This window comes from Rhinopithecus bieti, unplaced genomic scaffold, assembly GCF_001698545.2.
Source record: "Rhinopithecus bieti isolate Rb0 unplaced genomic scaffold, ASM169854v2 scaffold_6380, whole genome shotgun sequence".
NCBI classification, from domain to species: domain Eukaryota; kingdom Metazoa; phylum Chordata; class Mammalia; order Primates; family Cercopithecidae; genus Rhinopithecus; species Rhinopithecus bieti.
The window spans coordinates 10,385,397-10,401,295 of record NW_016806642.1 but is presented as its reverse complement, the minus strand read 5'-3'; positions in this window follow the sequence as shown (position 1 = coordinate 10,401,295).

The following is a 15,899-nucleotide window of genomic DNA, read 5'->3' as shown; positions in this document are numbered from 1 at the left end:
GCTCTGAGCTATCTCAATCCTCTATGAGCTATCTTCTCTGTAAGATGTTCTCTCACATTTTTTTGAATTGCCTCTTATCTTACAGAGGATTTATTATGTTGTTATATTCTTTCCTCCATAGTATATATCTGTATATATCTGAGTTTTTATATTTGCCAGACTGTAAAGAACATGGAAACTTGGAATTAGACAGACTTGTCATTGGACAAGATATTAACTTTGCTCAGACTCAGTTTTCCCATCTGTAGAATAGGGATCTTAACACCTGCCTCACAGAGTAGTCATGAAGATTAAATAGGAGAGCCTGGTACTCAAAGCAAGGTTAGCAGCACCTGCTCCTGAGAATGTGGCAGAATCACAGAACCTGACATGAAGGAGGATGGGGAATTACTGAGCTATTGAATTGGAGGCTCCTGCTGGAGTCTCTGAAGTTAGCTGGGTGTCACTGCAGCTGTACAAGTTAAGTGAGTGTCACTGCGATCTTGAAAACACTTGAACAAGATGGGCTTGGCTGTAGTGGAAGAGAAACCCTGTAACTTTCAGAGATAACAGATAACCTCAGACAAGAAGCTTCTCCAATGCCCAGTGAAGGCCCTGGGACAGACTGACGTTCTGGAATATCCCGAGCTTCCTTATCATGGGGAAGCTGAGGAGAGCCACATGGAAGTCCTCCTTAACATGGGGAGGCTGGTCTAACAGGAGACAGTCGAATGGGAGGTCTCGGAGGAAGTGAGTTGGCTATCCCCCAGTACTCTGTGCTGGTCAGACTCCACCCAAGGAATCGGGTTCTCTCAGTGCCACATGCTGGGAGAAGGGCATGGATCCATTAAGGCTTTAGAAGAGGAAGGCAGCCTGGGGAGAGGATTAAGATCCCATCCTTTGGAAAAATGTAGTAACTCTAAAAAGAGGAAGTTCGAGGAACAGGGGTTCTATTGTCCCAGATTTGATGTCCACATGGACAGTTATGTGAACATAAACATCTGAAGCGGGCCCGATGCAGGAGACAGCTGAAAGTGATGAGAACAGACTCAGAGGCTTCTGAGCACATCTGACTCTTACACGTAAGGATAGGGGTCTGGTGTTGCAAGATCCTCCAATTTTTCTAGAGAATATACACCTCTGGGTTAGTTTGTTTGTTTTTCATGAAACCTCACAATTTTCATTTGAATAACTGATTCAAAAGCTTTCATAGCTCTGCACCAGCCAACACTGTGCAGACCAAACAAATCATATCTGTAGGAAATGAGTGGATGACTGGCTAACAGTTCACAATCTTTGGATGAGATGCCCTCTAGGGTCATTTCTAAATTGTACTCTCTGGTTATAAAATGACCCCAAAATTTAAAATTGATTGACTCAAATGGAGGGTATTGGCATCACATGCATTAGGAAAAGATGCTTTGTGGTATTTCTAGTGCCCACCATTATTGTTCCCATCAATCAAGGCAGAGAGATTGAGAGCACATGTTCTGGAATCAGACAGACTTGGGTTCAGATCCCAGCTCTGTCACTTTCTAATTCTGTGATCTTGGACAAGTGATTTAGCTTCTGAGCTCAGATTCCTCAGCTGCAGTTGAAATAGTAGCTGAATTTATTGTTTAAAATGTGCCACACACTGTTGTAAGTAATTGTTAAATTAACCATTTTAATCCTATAAACAACCCTCCAAAAGTGGGCAAAATTATCATTATGTTCATTTCACAGATGAAAAAACAGGCACAGAAAAATTCAGGGATCACAGCTAATAAATAGAGAGCTGACACACCAATTCAGACACTCTACCTCCAGGTTTGTGCTTCCAACTGCTTTACTATACTGGCTGGAATAAAAAATAAGGGTGGTAGTGGGAGTGTTCCCTGGGATTCTCATGAGAATAGAAATGATGATATATGTAAAAGAATTAGCTCAGTGCCTGAACATACTAACAATACATTTAAAAGATGCCTATTATTATGTTATTAACCGTTTCCTATGTTCGTCCTTATTCCCTCCTCCTTTAATCTATCTTTGACTGAGTATCTCTGTCTCTCCCTTTCTCTTCTCTATTCTAATTATTACAGTAAGGATCCTTTCATCACCCAGCTCTGAACAAATGCCCTCTTTATTTACGACCAAGCCATGGCTTATTCCTGTTCACCTTTCTGCTTCCTTCAATCATTCCCTAGCCCCTCCCCAGCCTTTTTTGTTTAATCCCAAGGATTATTTATCAGGCAAATCTATCATTAGGTAATGTTTTAATAACATGTTTCCCATCAGATAAATGGATATTACGTATTCCCTATAACCAGCCATGCTCTATGGTAAATATTACCCTAAAAAGGAAATTCATGACTCATGATCAACTGAACAGCCAACTGGGAAGCTGGGGAGCTCCCATCTATGAAAATTATTATTGTCTGATAGATTTTTAGCCCACCTGCTCCCTGAGGGTCCTCTGAGTCATGCTGTACACATGAGTAGCATGCAAACTGGCAGGGGCTGGTTAGTTAGGGATGAAGTCAGGGTTATTTAATAACCTGTATTTATAGTATCTACTTACAAGGGAAAAATCTCCTCTGTTTCACGCAGATACCTCTAATCAGGAATTTGCTGGCAACACATACACACACACACACACACACACTCATACTCACACTGGAATCCACACTTCACCTGCCCCGGCAGGCCAAGGGCGATGTTTCTCAGTTGCCTTCCTCCATCCCACTAGAGAGCTATGGGAAAGGTGCTCAGATTTGGCAATGGTTTATGCCTAGAATGAACCCCCCTGCCACTTATTTGTTGTGTGACTCCAGACAGGTAACAAACTCTCTAAGCCTCAGTTTCCCCGCCCACAGAGCTATCATGTGGATTAGATCAAATAAAACACTTGGTACATAGTAAAGTGCTCAAATTTTGGTCCTGCTTAGGGGGACATAGAAGAATGTGAGGCTTCGGGAAATTCTGCTCCAGGACAATAGCAGCCATATTTTTGAGATCATGTCTGGAGAGAGATTAGGGTCCAAACATTCTAGAACCATCAGTTGTCTGTCTACTTTGTATTGATAGGACTGGAAACAACCCCTCCTCCACCATCAAGGCTGAAACTCAAGTTACCTCTCCTTGAGCACTTACTGCATACCAAGGACTGGGATGGATAGGTATAGGGTCATTTAGAGATGAATATCATAGTTTCCTTGCTACCACAGAGCTCACAGGCTAACCAATGATTCCCTAAGTTATGTGTGATGTCTGGATCATCCGTCTCAGTGTCACCCTGATTCCTGGGCCTCTACACCAGACTTCTTGAATTACAGTCTCTGGAGGTGGGGTCTCAGGGTCTGCATTCTCACAAGCTCCCCCCCATTAATTTTATGTACACTAAGGTTTGAGAACTACTTGCCAGCCGCTGACAGCATCTAAGATTTATTATGCATTGACTATTCATTCCTTCATTCAACAAAACATTTGTTGAAGGTATTTCTGTGCTAGGCACTGTGCTAAGTGCTTTGTGTGCATTGATTCATTTAATTCTCTCAACAGATCTATACAGCAGATGCCATTAACTCTATTTTTCTAGCCCAAGAACTAAGAAAAGTACATACTTAACCTATGTTGAGTATCATAACAGAGATACATAAAATGTGCTCTGGAAATTCCAAGAAGATAGAAATTGCACTTAATTAAGAGAGGTAGTGCAAGCAAAGAAGATTCTAAAACGGGACAGATCAAATGTCATTCCAGCAGAGTGGCATGGTTTTAGATTCCTTCAGGGTGGGTAAGTCACTACCTCACAACAAAAGCCGATTTACTCACAGGCACAATGGTTACAGGTGCCCGTGAGCCATTCCACAGAGAGATTTCTATGTTCACAAGGCGTTTCAGTATCAGATAAGCTTCTCAGATACAATTGAGAGTTGAATAAAGATATTCATATGCACTGTGAGGGAAGTATTTAATTCTTCCTTTTGATTATGAGGGGAGGTGAGGTGTTTTTATTTTTTTATTTTTTTATTTTTTATTTTTTTTTATTTTTGAGACGGAGTCTCACTCTGCCGCCCAGGCTGGAGTGCAGTGGCCAGATCTCAGCTCACTGCAAGCTCCGCCTCCTGGGTTCACGCCATTCTCCTGCCTCAGCCTCCTGAGTAGCTGGGACTACAGGCGCCCGCCATCTTGCCCGGCTAGTTTTTTGTATTTTTTTTAGTAGAGATGGGGTTATACCGTATTAGCCAGGATGGTCTCGATCTCCTGACCTCATGATCCGCCCGCCTCGGCCTCCCAAAGTGCTGGGATTACAGGCTTGAGCCACTGCGCCCGGCCTGGTGAGGTGTTTTTAAAACAAATTGTCATTCTTCAACTATTTTGAATCAGGGAAATTCATTTTCTCTAAATAAAACTAAGTCAGCAAGTACCATTTTTGTTGTTACCGAGCTATAAATGTGACATCAGGTAGACAAGGATTAAAAAGAGACAAAGAATGTTGGAAAGGGCGTGGAGAAATGGACATTCTCAAAACTGCCGAAGTTGATGGAAGTGTAAATTGTTACACCATTGCCAGGGGTTATTTAGCAATATGAATCAAGAACTCAAATGAATATTCATATCCTTTATCTTTATAATTCCCGTTCTGGAAAACTCTCCTAATGAATTAAGCAGAGGCTAGGATACATAGAGATTTACAAATCAAAATGCTCTCCCTCACACTTAATTTTTTAATTTTTTAAGGTCATCAAATCAGAAGCAGTTTAAACATCCTACAACAGAGATTTGTTAGGTAAATTATTGTAAATTCACATGATAGATGTGAGACAAAATGTAAGCTCCATCGGGGCAGAAATCTTTGTCTCTTTTGGTCTCTGCTTTATTTCCAGAGCCTATCACAGTGCCTGGCACAGAGTAAACACTCAGCAAATATCTCTCGAGTGAGTATTACATCATAGTTAGGCATCAGTGCTTTGAAGTTGGACCTTCTGGCCCTCAATCCACAGTTGTGGCAACTTTTTCTCAGTAGCCTCATTTGCAAAATGAGGTGAACATATAACGTTTTTCATAGGATTGTGTTGAGGACTGAAGGGCATAATAAATACATAAGGTGGCATGAACATAGAGGCATTAAATAAATGTTAGCTGCCATTATTATCCATGGAGTCATAACATTCTCATGGCTAGTAAAAACTTGTATGTCAACTGTACTCAGGGAGATTCAAAATTTGCAATAGAAAAGTACAAATACATTTGTATTTAAATGACTAGATGGATGCCTACTAAGCGAGGTTATCTGTGGGCCACGAGGATCACCATAATTTTCATGAGCAGATAGACAGTGTACCTCCGAAAGGTCTCTGGCTAATGCCTAAGTTTAATACATCTATACCTTGGTCTCTACATTCATAATCTCAGGAGGAATCAAAGCAATTCAACAAAATCTAGAGAAAAAAAAAGAATTGTCCTGTAAGCAATTATTGGAATGGAAAACAGAAGGGCTTTAAACATTTTATTTACATCAAGCCACATGTTTAGTGCTGATTCTTGATCTTTGTCTGCTCACTGATAAGAGGCCCAGAAAATGAAATTTCATCCTTGGCATGCTTCTAGCATTTGTGGATAACATCTGCGAACCTCAAGGAAAGTCTTGTCATTTGCTATTTCAAGGTTTTTCCTTAAGCAATTCTATGGTTCTAGACAGAGCACGCACCCAGACCACCTTTCCAGAACTTTGTCTAACAACTTCAATTAGATCTTGCCAATCTAAAGATTCCATAGGACGATTTGCATTTTTAGGACTTGCCACAAAACTTCCTGGTGGCATGAGCAACTTACAGTAACCTGTGATTCAGAGCAGGGGTATTGTTTGCGGTGACTGACGACTTTAAGGAGTTACAGACAGACATCACTCTACGTGGTTATAAGATGTTTCCCAGGCCACCAGCTTTAAATGCAATCTGGGGACCCCAAGGAAGGCTTATGACAAAAATGTATTTTAACTGTATTTTTGTAGTTCTGCCCCTACTGCAGCTTTGTGGGACTGGTGGTCTAGAACTTTCCTTGTGCTCCAAGTGTGGGCTGTGGGGATAGATTGGGAGATAGACCAGTCCCTGACAAGGAATTCAAATATCAGTTACTGAAATCAAGGATGAGAGACCTCTGGCTTAAAGGACATTTCTTAGAATATACCTAGATAATTTAGTAACCACAAAACAAGCAGCATTTTTTTTTTTCTATTTTAAGCTGCCTAAGAATTCAAAGTAGGGAGAGTTTGGTGAGGGGATGTGCTAGTTGAAATACAGATTACCATGTCCCAAACCAAGAAATTCTTCTTCACTGGATTTGGTGTGGGCACAGTTGTTTGCATTTTTAGTAAGGGTTCCAGGTGAAAAGCACAAATCTAGGAAAACTTTAAGAAAGTAAATCTTCTTTTGCTAAAAAAAAGTTACTCTAATTGGCTTATGGGGGTATGCAATTATAGGTGTTAGGGCTCCTCTTGATGGGAAAGGGCAAGAAAGGATGAGATTTACATTTTTCCCTTTTACAACGTAATAGGACTAGAGAGTTTTTCCACTGTCAACCCCTGTCAGAGTCTTACGTCCTTGAATTAGGGAGAGAAAGGAACAAGGGCCCAGCCCCATGGAAGGAGGCTGCAGCCAAGAGAGAAGGGGCAGTGAGTCATAGACTTCAAGGGGTGGAGGATGAATACCACTGACATGCTGTCTGACATTTAGTCTTAATTGTTTCCTCTCCTGTGATGTGACTTTCCTCTTTTATCACCAAAACTTTGGTAAAATGCTCTTTACAGAGCAGTGTCGTGTTGGTGGTGCATTGGGAGATAAAGGAGAGAGGAGCATGCGGGGATTTTCTGGTGAAATACGCCAGAGAGAACTGGGACAGCCATGAGAAGCAGGGATAAGGGAGTGAGAAATGGGTGAGAACTGAGATGGATGAGTTCATAGGGTGAGCTCCAGAAACAAGGGTGCACCTCTCTTGGGAACTCTTGGGAAGGCTTCTGGAAACTTGGGGTTTGTGGAATATCATTTATATATAAAAATATGTTCCCATTTTAAGTGTATGGTTGGATCATTTTTGACAAATGTGTGTACCTATGTAATCACCACCACAATCAAGAAAGATATCCGCCATTGTCACCTAAAAATTTTCTGTCTAGCCAATTGATCAACCCCAAACACCCCTAGCCACAGACAACTGCCAAACAACTTTTTGTCACTGTAGATTAGATTTGTCTCTTCTAGAGTTTCATATAAATGAAATTATACAGTATATATACCTTTGTATATAATAGTATTTTAGGTTTCTCCATGTGGTTGCATTTTTCAGTAGATTGGTTGGTTGAATTATTTGTTGAGGAGTAATGTGCTTACCCATTCACCTGTTGATGGTCATTCAGGTTGTTTCCAATTTAGGAACTGTATCAATAAAGCTGTTATGAACATTTGTGTACAAATCTTTGTGTGGTCGTATGTTTTTATTTCTCTTATGTAAACACCTTTAAGTGGAATTGCTGGGATGTAAGAACCCCATTTCACTTAACAATTTCCCAGAGTGGTTATACTGTTTTAGTTACCACCAGTACATATGAGAATTTTCATTGCTTCATATCCTTGCCAACACTTGGTAGTATCAGTCTTTCTAAATTTAGCCATTTTAATGGATATGTCTTGGTGTTTCACCGTGATTTTAATTTTCATTCCTCTGATAACTAATAATATTAGTTACCTTCACATATGTTTATTGGTCAATCATGTATCTTCATTTGGAAAGTCCCTATTCTAAGTTTTTGCCCACTTAAATTTTTTTTTTCAGTCTTCTGATGAATTGCAAGAGTTCTTTACAAACTTTGAATACTTGTCCTTTGTCAGATTTATTTATGACAAACATTTTTCCCAGTCTATGAAATGCCTTATTATTCTTTTGATTCTCTCTTTGGAGGAGCAGTTTAAAATTTTAAGTCCAATGTTTTCATACTGCATATTTTCCATTGAAATATTTGCTAACATAAAGATTGTAAATATTTTGCCTTGTGTTTTCTTCTGGGAATTTCTAGTTTTAGATATAGATTTATATTTGGAGATTTAGATTCAGATTTAGATCTACGACCCATTTCAAGTAATTTTTTGTGTTGTGATATAAAGTAGTAAGTTGATGGTCATGTTCCTTATCTTAGGATGAAGGCATTTATTTAGTTAGTCATTCTCCTTTTTGTATGTTAGTGGATTTTTCACAGACACCTTTTATTAGGTTGAGGAAGTACCCTTTTATTTTAGCTCTTGAGCAGCTTGCCTTTTAAAGTAATAAATGGATAGTGAATTTTATAGAATGTTTTTTCTGCATCCATTGCAGAATTTTTCTCCTTTTTTCTGTTAATATGTAAAATAACATTAACTGATTTGTAAATATTAAACCAACCTTGTATTTCTGGAAGAAACCCTAGTTGGAAGTGGTATATTATCCTTTTTTACATATTCTTGGATTTTATTTACTACTCTTTAAAAGGATTTTTACTTCTAGGTTCACGAAGGATATGCTTGTAGTTTTCTTTTCTTCATAAATTCTTTGGTCTTGATAGTAGGGTAAGTCTAGATTCATGAAATGATTTGTGAAGTGTTCCCTCTTCCACTCTTTTGTGAAACAGTTTGTGTAGGACTGGTACTATTTCTTCCTTAACTGTTTGATAATTTACCTTGGAAGTCTTGATTATTATTTATGGAAAAGTTTTAATAACGGTAACAAATTCTATAATAAATTTAGAGCAATACAGATTTTCTGTTTCGTCAGAAATCGGCTTTGGTAGTTAAGAGTCTTTCAAGGAATTGATACATTTCATGTAAATTGTTGAATTTTTGCCATAAGATTGTTTATAATATTACCTTATTATCTTTTTAATTTCCATAAGATTTGCAATTATGGCTCCTTTTTAATTCCTTTTATTTAACATTCATATCTTCTTCCTCTGCTAGTTCATGACTCTACCAGAAATGTATCAATTCATTTACCTTTTCAAAAACTCAGCTTTTGGATTTGGATTCATTGATTTTTTTTCTAGGTTTTATAATCTCTCTTTTATTTATTTATTTATTTTTTTTTGAGACAGGGTCCTACTCTTTCATGCAGGCTGGAGTGCAATTGTGTAATCATGGCTCACTGAAGTCTCAACCACCTCCCAGGCTCAAGCCATCCCCCACCTCTGTCTCCCAAGTAGCTGGGCTGAGACTACAGGTGTGCACCACCATATCTGGCTAATTATTTTTTATTTTTTATTTTCTGTAAAGATAGGGTCTCACTTTGTTACCCAGGATGGTCTTGAACTCCTGGGCTCAAGCAATCCTCCAGGTTCAGCCTCCTGAAGTACTGAAATTACCATTGCGAGTCACCATGCCCAGCCAATTTCTGTTCATATATGTATCATTTTCTTCAAATGTGTAATGATACACAGTTGAGTTTAAGTCAATCTTCTTTTTCTAACATCTGAAGGTGGGTCATCGATTTTGGACATTTCTAATTTTCCAATATAAACAAAGCCATAAATGCCCTGGTCACTGTCTTAGCGGCACCCCACAAATTATAAAGTGTGTTTTCATTTTCATTCACTACAATGTGTCTTCTAATATTCTTTGTGATTCATTTTCTGATCATTATAGAGAACTATCTTACATAATTTCCAAATATTTGAGGATTTTCCACACATGTGCCTAGAAAAAGAATTTCTAACATATTCTTACTGTGGCCAAAGAGCATACTTTAAATAATTTTAATACTCTAAAATTTACCGGGACTTCTTTTATTGCTTTGTATATAATATATCTTAAGTGTTCCAAGTGCACTTAAAAGGAAGGTATATTCTGATATTGGTGGAATGTTCTATAGAGATCAATAATATCAAAATGGTTAATAACTTTGTTAGAGTCTACTAGATTCTTGCTGATTTTCTTTATATCTATGATATCAATTACTGAGAAAGAAGTATTAGAAACTTCCAGATATTATTGTAGATTATCTATTTCTTCTTTCTGTCAGTTTTTGCTTCATGAATTTTGAAGCTCTGGGGTGGGATTTAGGATTATTGCATCCTTTTGATAAATTGATCCCTTTATCATTATGAAGCATACCTCTTTATCCCTGGTCATGCCATTTATGCTGAAGACTACTTTGTCTGTTATTATTACAGCCATTCCAGCTTTATTATTATGTTTTCACAGTATGTTTTTTCTACCCCTTTATTCTAAGATTTTATATTTCAATAGATTTCTAATAGACCACATATTGTTGAGCTTTGCTTTTTTTTTTTTTTTTTTTTTTTTTTTTTTTTTTTTTGAGACGGAGTCTCGCTCTGTCGCTCGGGATGGAGTGCAGTGGCCGGACCTCAGCTCACTGCAAGCTCCGGCTCTCGGGTTTACGCCATTCTCCTGCCTCAGCCTCCCGAGTAGCTGGGACTACAGGCGCCCGCCACCTCACCCGGCTAGTTTTTTGTATTTTTTAGTAGAGACGGGGTTTCACCGTGTTAGCCAGGATGGTCTCGATCTCCTGACCTCGTGATCCGCCCGTCTCGGCCTCCCAAAGTGCTGGGATTACAGGCTTGAGCCACCGCGCCCGGCCGAGCTTTGCTTTTTAATCTAATCTTAAAATACCTGTCTTTTGAGTGTTTCAACTAGGTTTAATTGAATTTAGCAATCTTGTGATGCTTCACATTTAATATATTTAGAAATATTGTGGTGCTTCAATGTACCATCTTGCTTATTTGTATTTTTATTAGTCCCATGTGTTCTTTTTTCTTTCCTTGTTTTTTCCCACCTTCCTTTGGATTGAATTTTTTTTTTTTTTTTTTTTACTATTCCATTTTATCTCTACTACTGTCTTATTAGCCCAGTATTTTATTTTATTTTTAGTTCTTGCTTTAAGGCAGGGGTTAGCAAACTACAGGCTGCAGTCAAATCTGACCCACCACTTGCTTTTATAAAATTATATTGGAACACAGTTTCACTCATTCATTTATGTATTGCCTATGGTTGTCTCTCTAGCTGATGAGTTTCATGCTACAATGGCAGAACTGAGTAGTTGTGACAGAGACCATGTGGCATGCAAAGCCTAGAATTTCTACTATCTGGCTCTTTACACAAGTTTGCCAGTCTCTGCTCTAGGGTTTACTATAGGTTTCCTCAACTTACCACAATCTACCTTCAAATAATATTATACCACTTCACATATAAAAACCATAATATACTACCATTTTCCCTCTCCTGTCTTTTCTTCCACATTTTACTTCTGCATATATTATAAGCTTGCAAATATATTATTATATTTGTTTTGAAGAGTCCATTTTACATTTCCTTGCACATTTACCATACCTTGAATTCTCCATTTCTTTTCTACATCTAAGTTTCCATCTGTTGAAATTTCCTTTCTGTCTAAAGGATATTCTTCAAACTTCTTACAGTTTAAGTCTGCTGGCAACAAATTACCCCAGCTCACATTTGTCTCCAAGTATTTATTTCATTTTATTTCTGAAGAATATTTTTACTGGATCTAGAAATCTAAGCCAACAGTTTGTTTTGTTCTTTCCTTCAGCACTTTAAATAACATGATCCATTGTTTCCCTGTGTAGTTTCAGATGGGAAGTCTGAACCTATGTTTTATCTTTTTTCCCCTACACATAATGTGTCTTTTTTCCTTTGGTTACTTTTAAGATTTTCTCTGAATCATTTGTTTTCAAAAACTTGATTATAATGTGCTCTGGTGGAGTTTTCATTTTCCTAATTGAGGTTCATTGAGCTTACATTTTTCATCAAATTTGGAAAATTTTAGCCATCACGTCTTCAAATATTCTACTGTTTTCCCTTGCCCCAGCCTCTCCTTCTGGAACTTTATGCTACACCACTCCAAATTGTCCCACAGGTCCCTGAGACACTGTTCATTATTTTTTGAGTCATTTTCTTGTATATGATTCATTTTGGATAGTTTCTATTACTAGTCTTTGAGTTTTCTAATATTTTCTCTTGCAATATGTAATATGTTTTCAATCTTTCCAGAAGACATTTCATTGGCATATACTGTATTTTTTTAATCTCTAGAAGTTTCATTTTGTCTTCTGAAAATGTATCTTCCATTTATATATTTACTACATATATGTTTACTTTCGACCATTTCGACAGAACTTAACAGCTGTTTCAAAGTCTTTGTCTGCTAATTCGATCATTTCTAAGATTTTCTGATTGATTTTTCTTCCTGATTACAGATCACATTTGCCTACTTTTTGGAATGTCCAGTAATTTTTTTATTGGATACTGAATATCATGTTTTGAGTGTCTGGATTTTCTTGTTGTCCTTTAAAGAAGTTAAGGTGTTTCTTGACAGTTAGATAAGTTACTTGTTGATTGATTTGATCCTCCCACAACTTGTTTTGAAGATTTTTAGGGCAAGTCTAGAGAAGCAATGGCTCTAAGGATAATCCCACCACCCAGTCATGACACTTCTGTGGTCTCTACTGAAGGTCCAGGTGATCCGTGAGGACGTTCTGCTCCTGCTGGTTGGAGTTTACATATCTCTCACTGCTGTGATTTTGGGGCATTTCTCAGTCTCCAGCTCCCCATTCATTGCCTGGCCTCATGGAGTTTTGCTCTAGGCATGCATGACTTAATATTCAGCAAAGACTCTGAAGTGTTTTTTCTGCGCAGCTGTCCTCTCTGAAACTCTGCTCCACAATTTTGAGTCACCTTAGCCTCCCTGAACTAAATCTCTGTCCTCAACTTAGTGAGACTGCTGAGCTCTGCTGCGGATTCCTCAGCCTGCCATGGGGTCCAGAACGAGATCCCAGACAGAAGGCCAAGGGCTTACCTCACTTTTCCCCCCTTTCCTTAGGCATCTAAGTATTGCACTATCTGTTGTTCAATATCTGAAAACACTTGTTTCATGTCATTTTCGCCCAGTTTTCTTGTTGTTTATGATGGGAGAATATGTCTGGACTCTTGTCATTCCATCATGGCCTGAAATGGAAGTTCCACTATTACACTTTTATTTCTACGTAAGAGAGAAGGGCAAACCTCAAGACTGGAGGCAGAGATAGTCGTGTTACAACAACCAAACAAAATGAAAAAGCTAGGCTGGTCTGCATGAATAGAGGTATGGTGTCTGAAACAAGGAAGGTGATCATCCCATTGTTCTCCACACATGACTGGACATGTTCACTTATTCATTTATTCCATAAGCATGCTTTGACCACCTCCTTTGTCAGCTTCTGTGGTAGACACTGAGGATACCATGTTGCATGAAATAGAGCCTTTGTCATTAAGAAACTCATAGACTAGAAAGGAATAGGCAAATAACATGGAAATAACAATGCATCATGGTAAGGAATGCGGTAGAGATAAACCCAGAGGTTATGAGAACCGAAAGTGGGGGATACCTATTCCAGCCTGAGCAAGGGTAGGGGAATCAAGATGAACTCTGTGGGTGAGGATGGCTTATGAGTAAAGTCTCAGTGGATGAGTAAGAAAGAAAGCATCAGCTGAAGAAAGTAAGGGGAGTTGGAAGTAAAGCACACATATGCAAAAGCTAATTTAATTTCTTCTGGGAATGGGAAGCATTTCAGTGTGGCTGAAGTGTCACAAGGGTAGTAGAGGAATGGGGTGAGATTAGGCTGAAAAGAGACGTAATTGATGAGTAACATAAGGTCTTATTAAAATTTTAAACTTTATTCTAGGAGAACTGAGAACTACTGAATATTTTGCCCAGGTAAATAACATGATCTCATTTATGTTCTGGAGAGATGTCATGGAAAGATGTTTGGAAAATGGGGCTCTAGCGGGGAAAGAATAATCCATTAGGAAGCTGTAACATTAATGCAGGCAAAAGATGACATGGGCCTAAGCTACGTTATTGAAAATGGGAATCAAGAAAAGTAGATGAATGAGAGATATTTACAAGGCATAGTCAACTAAGCTAGAAGATTGATTCAATATAGAAATTAAGGAAGAGGTAGCCATCATAGAGAGCACCCAGGTTTTGACTTGGAAAACTGGAGTATTCTATTAAGAAATATCAATTCCTTGGTTTTGTTAGGATTGACTCTTGTCTTGCCATCCATGTGATTTCAGGCTTTTCGTTTGCCCGGACCTGTGCACTTCCTCTGGATGTGTGAGTTTGTTTCCTGTTCTTAAAGTTGCCTTCCATCTCTTGTCTCTTATCACAGTCAGAATGTGTGTGAGCTAAGCTTATGGCTTCTCTCCTGGCTCTGTCTGGGTCACCATGTCAGGTTCCTTCTTGGGTCTGTCTCCCCCACTGTGTGTTCTGGACTCTAACCTCCACTCTTACTATATTTCTTTCTATGACTCATGGAATATTGTGACATAGAGCTGACAAAATAATACTTGGAGATCAGAGCTAGAAGGGAGTTAAACCTTTTTGTGGTACAATATACAAATTTTCAATTGAAAAAAATGAAAACATAGTTTCATCATGTCATTCATACAGTCACTAAGCATATGTTGATTTTGCTACCCTGCCTGGGTCAAACAGAACTAATCAACAATTATAACTCTCCCATATAGATGTGGATCTGTAGGTTCTTACAGCCTTGTATGAAGTAAGAAGGATGGTGATTTCCTTCTATTGTGGATATTAAGATTATGGAATAGAAGTTTCAAGCTATTAAAAAGTAGACATAAAAAACAGGAGAACTGATCATGAAAGACGGATGGGAGTGTGGCAAAGACTGCTAGTTATCCTATAACATTGGTCCTCTACTTTTTTAGTCACAAAGCCTTCAGTTTTTAGGTTGAGTACATGGCCCATAATAAAATCCTTATACTTAAATGGATATGTCAAAGTCCCCACAGAATATAGATGATATATGCAAAGTAGAATAACTCCAAGAAGATTGATTTATAAAGGGGCTAATGACTGAGATTGGGTATGGAGAAACTTTAAGAGTAGTGTAGTAAGCAAAACTCATGTCAGCCAGGCTATTGTTAACTCCTTTGGGGCCTCATGGGATGGAGAGAAGTAAGAGTTACCAGAAACTGGAAAAAGAGAGAGTCAAGTAGTGTCATTCATTTTGCAAGGATCAGTTATCTTGAGTTGAGGGATAGATGCAACTTTGATGGGAGGGATCCAGAAAAATATATACCCTGACCTCACTCTTCTCTTTTTCTGATCCCCTGCTAGAATCCCAACTGTCTGAGCTAGAACCATAGAAGTCAAAGTTTACAGTAACCCACTGATGTGGCTGACATATGCCAACCCACAAAGGCAGAGAGAAGATGATGAGGAGTAGGCAGTGCATCTGGGGAGGCAAATGGAAGATAGTTGGCATATGGGAGTTATGTAACTAAGCAGAAATTGTGCGTTCAGCTTCTGGGATACATCTTTGGAGGGAGAAGCATGTCTTTCTCCTTCCTGTAAGCTAGAGTAATGACATGATGACTGAAATTTGAGCAGCCATCTTGGTCCACAAGATGGAAGCCCCATCCTGAGACATGTGGAATAAGAATCCCTGAGGGAACCTGAATCCCTGAGAATCAGGCAACTAGACCTGGTTGCCTACATTCCATTGAGAAAAATAAACTTGTACTCTTTTAAGGCCACCGTTATTTTGGATTTTCTCTCACTTGCAGCTGATGCAAATCCTAACCAACTCAGAGACAGAACAGGAAATTCTTTTGGACTACTTTGGTTATAATTATTTTTTACTTGTAGGCATCTAAAATGGACTTCTATGGCTTAAGCAAAGGAAACATTTATTGGAAGAATGCTGGGGTGTTTCAGAGAATCAAAGGAAATGCTGAACTACCAAGATAGGAGGACCCAGGGCAATTCTGGTTTCTTGAAATTCTTCACAGTCTTTCACCCTTGAGGACTGCCACAAATGTCACTCTTCCCCCAGCAACTCCCAATCTCTTCAGCAACTCATTCCAATTTTT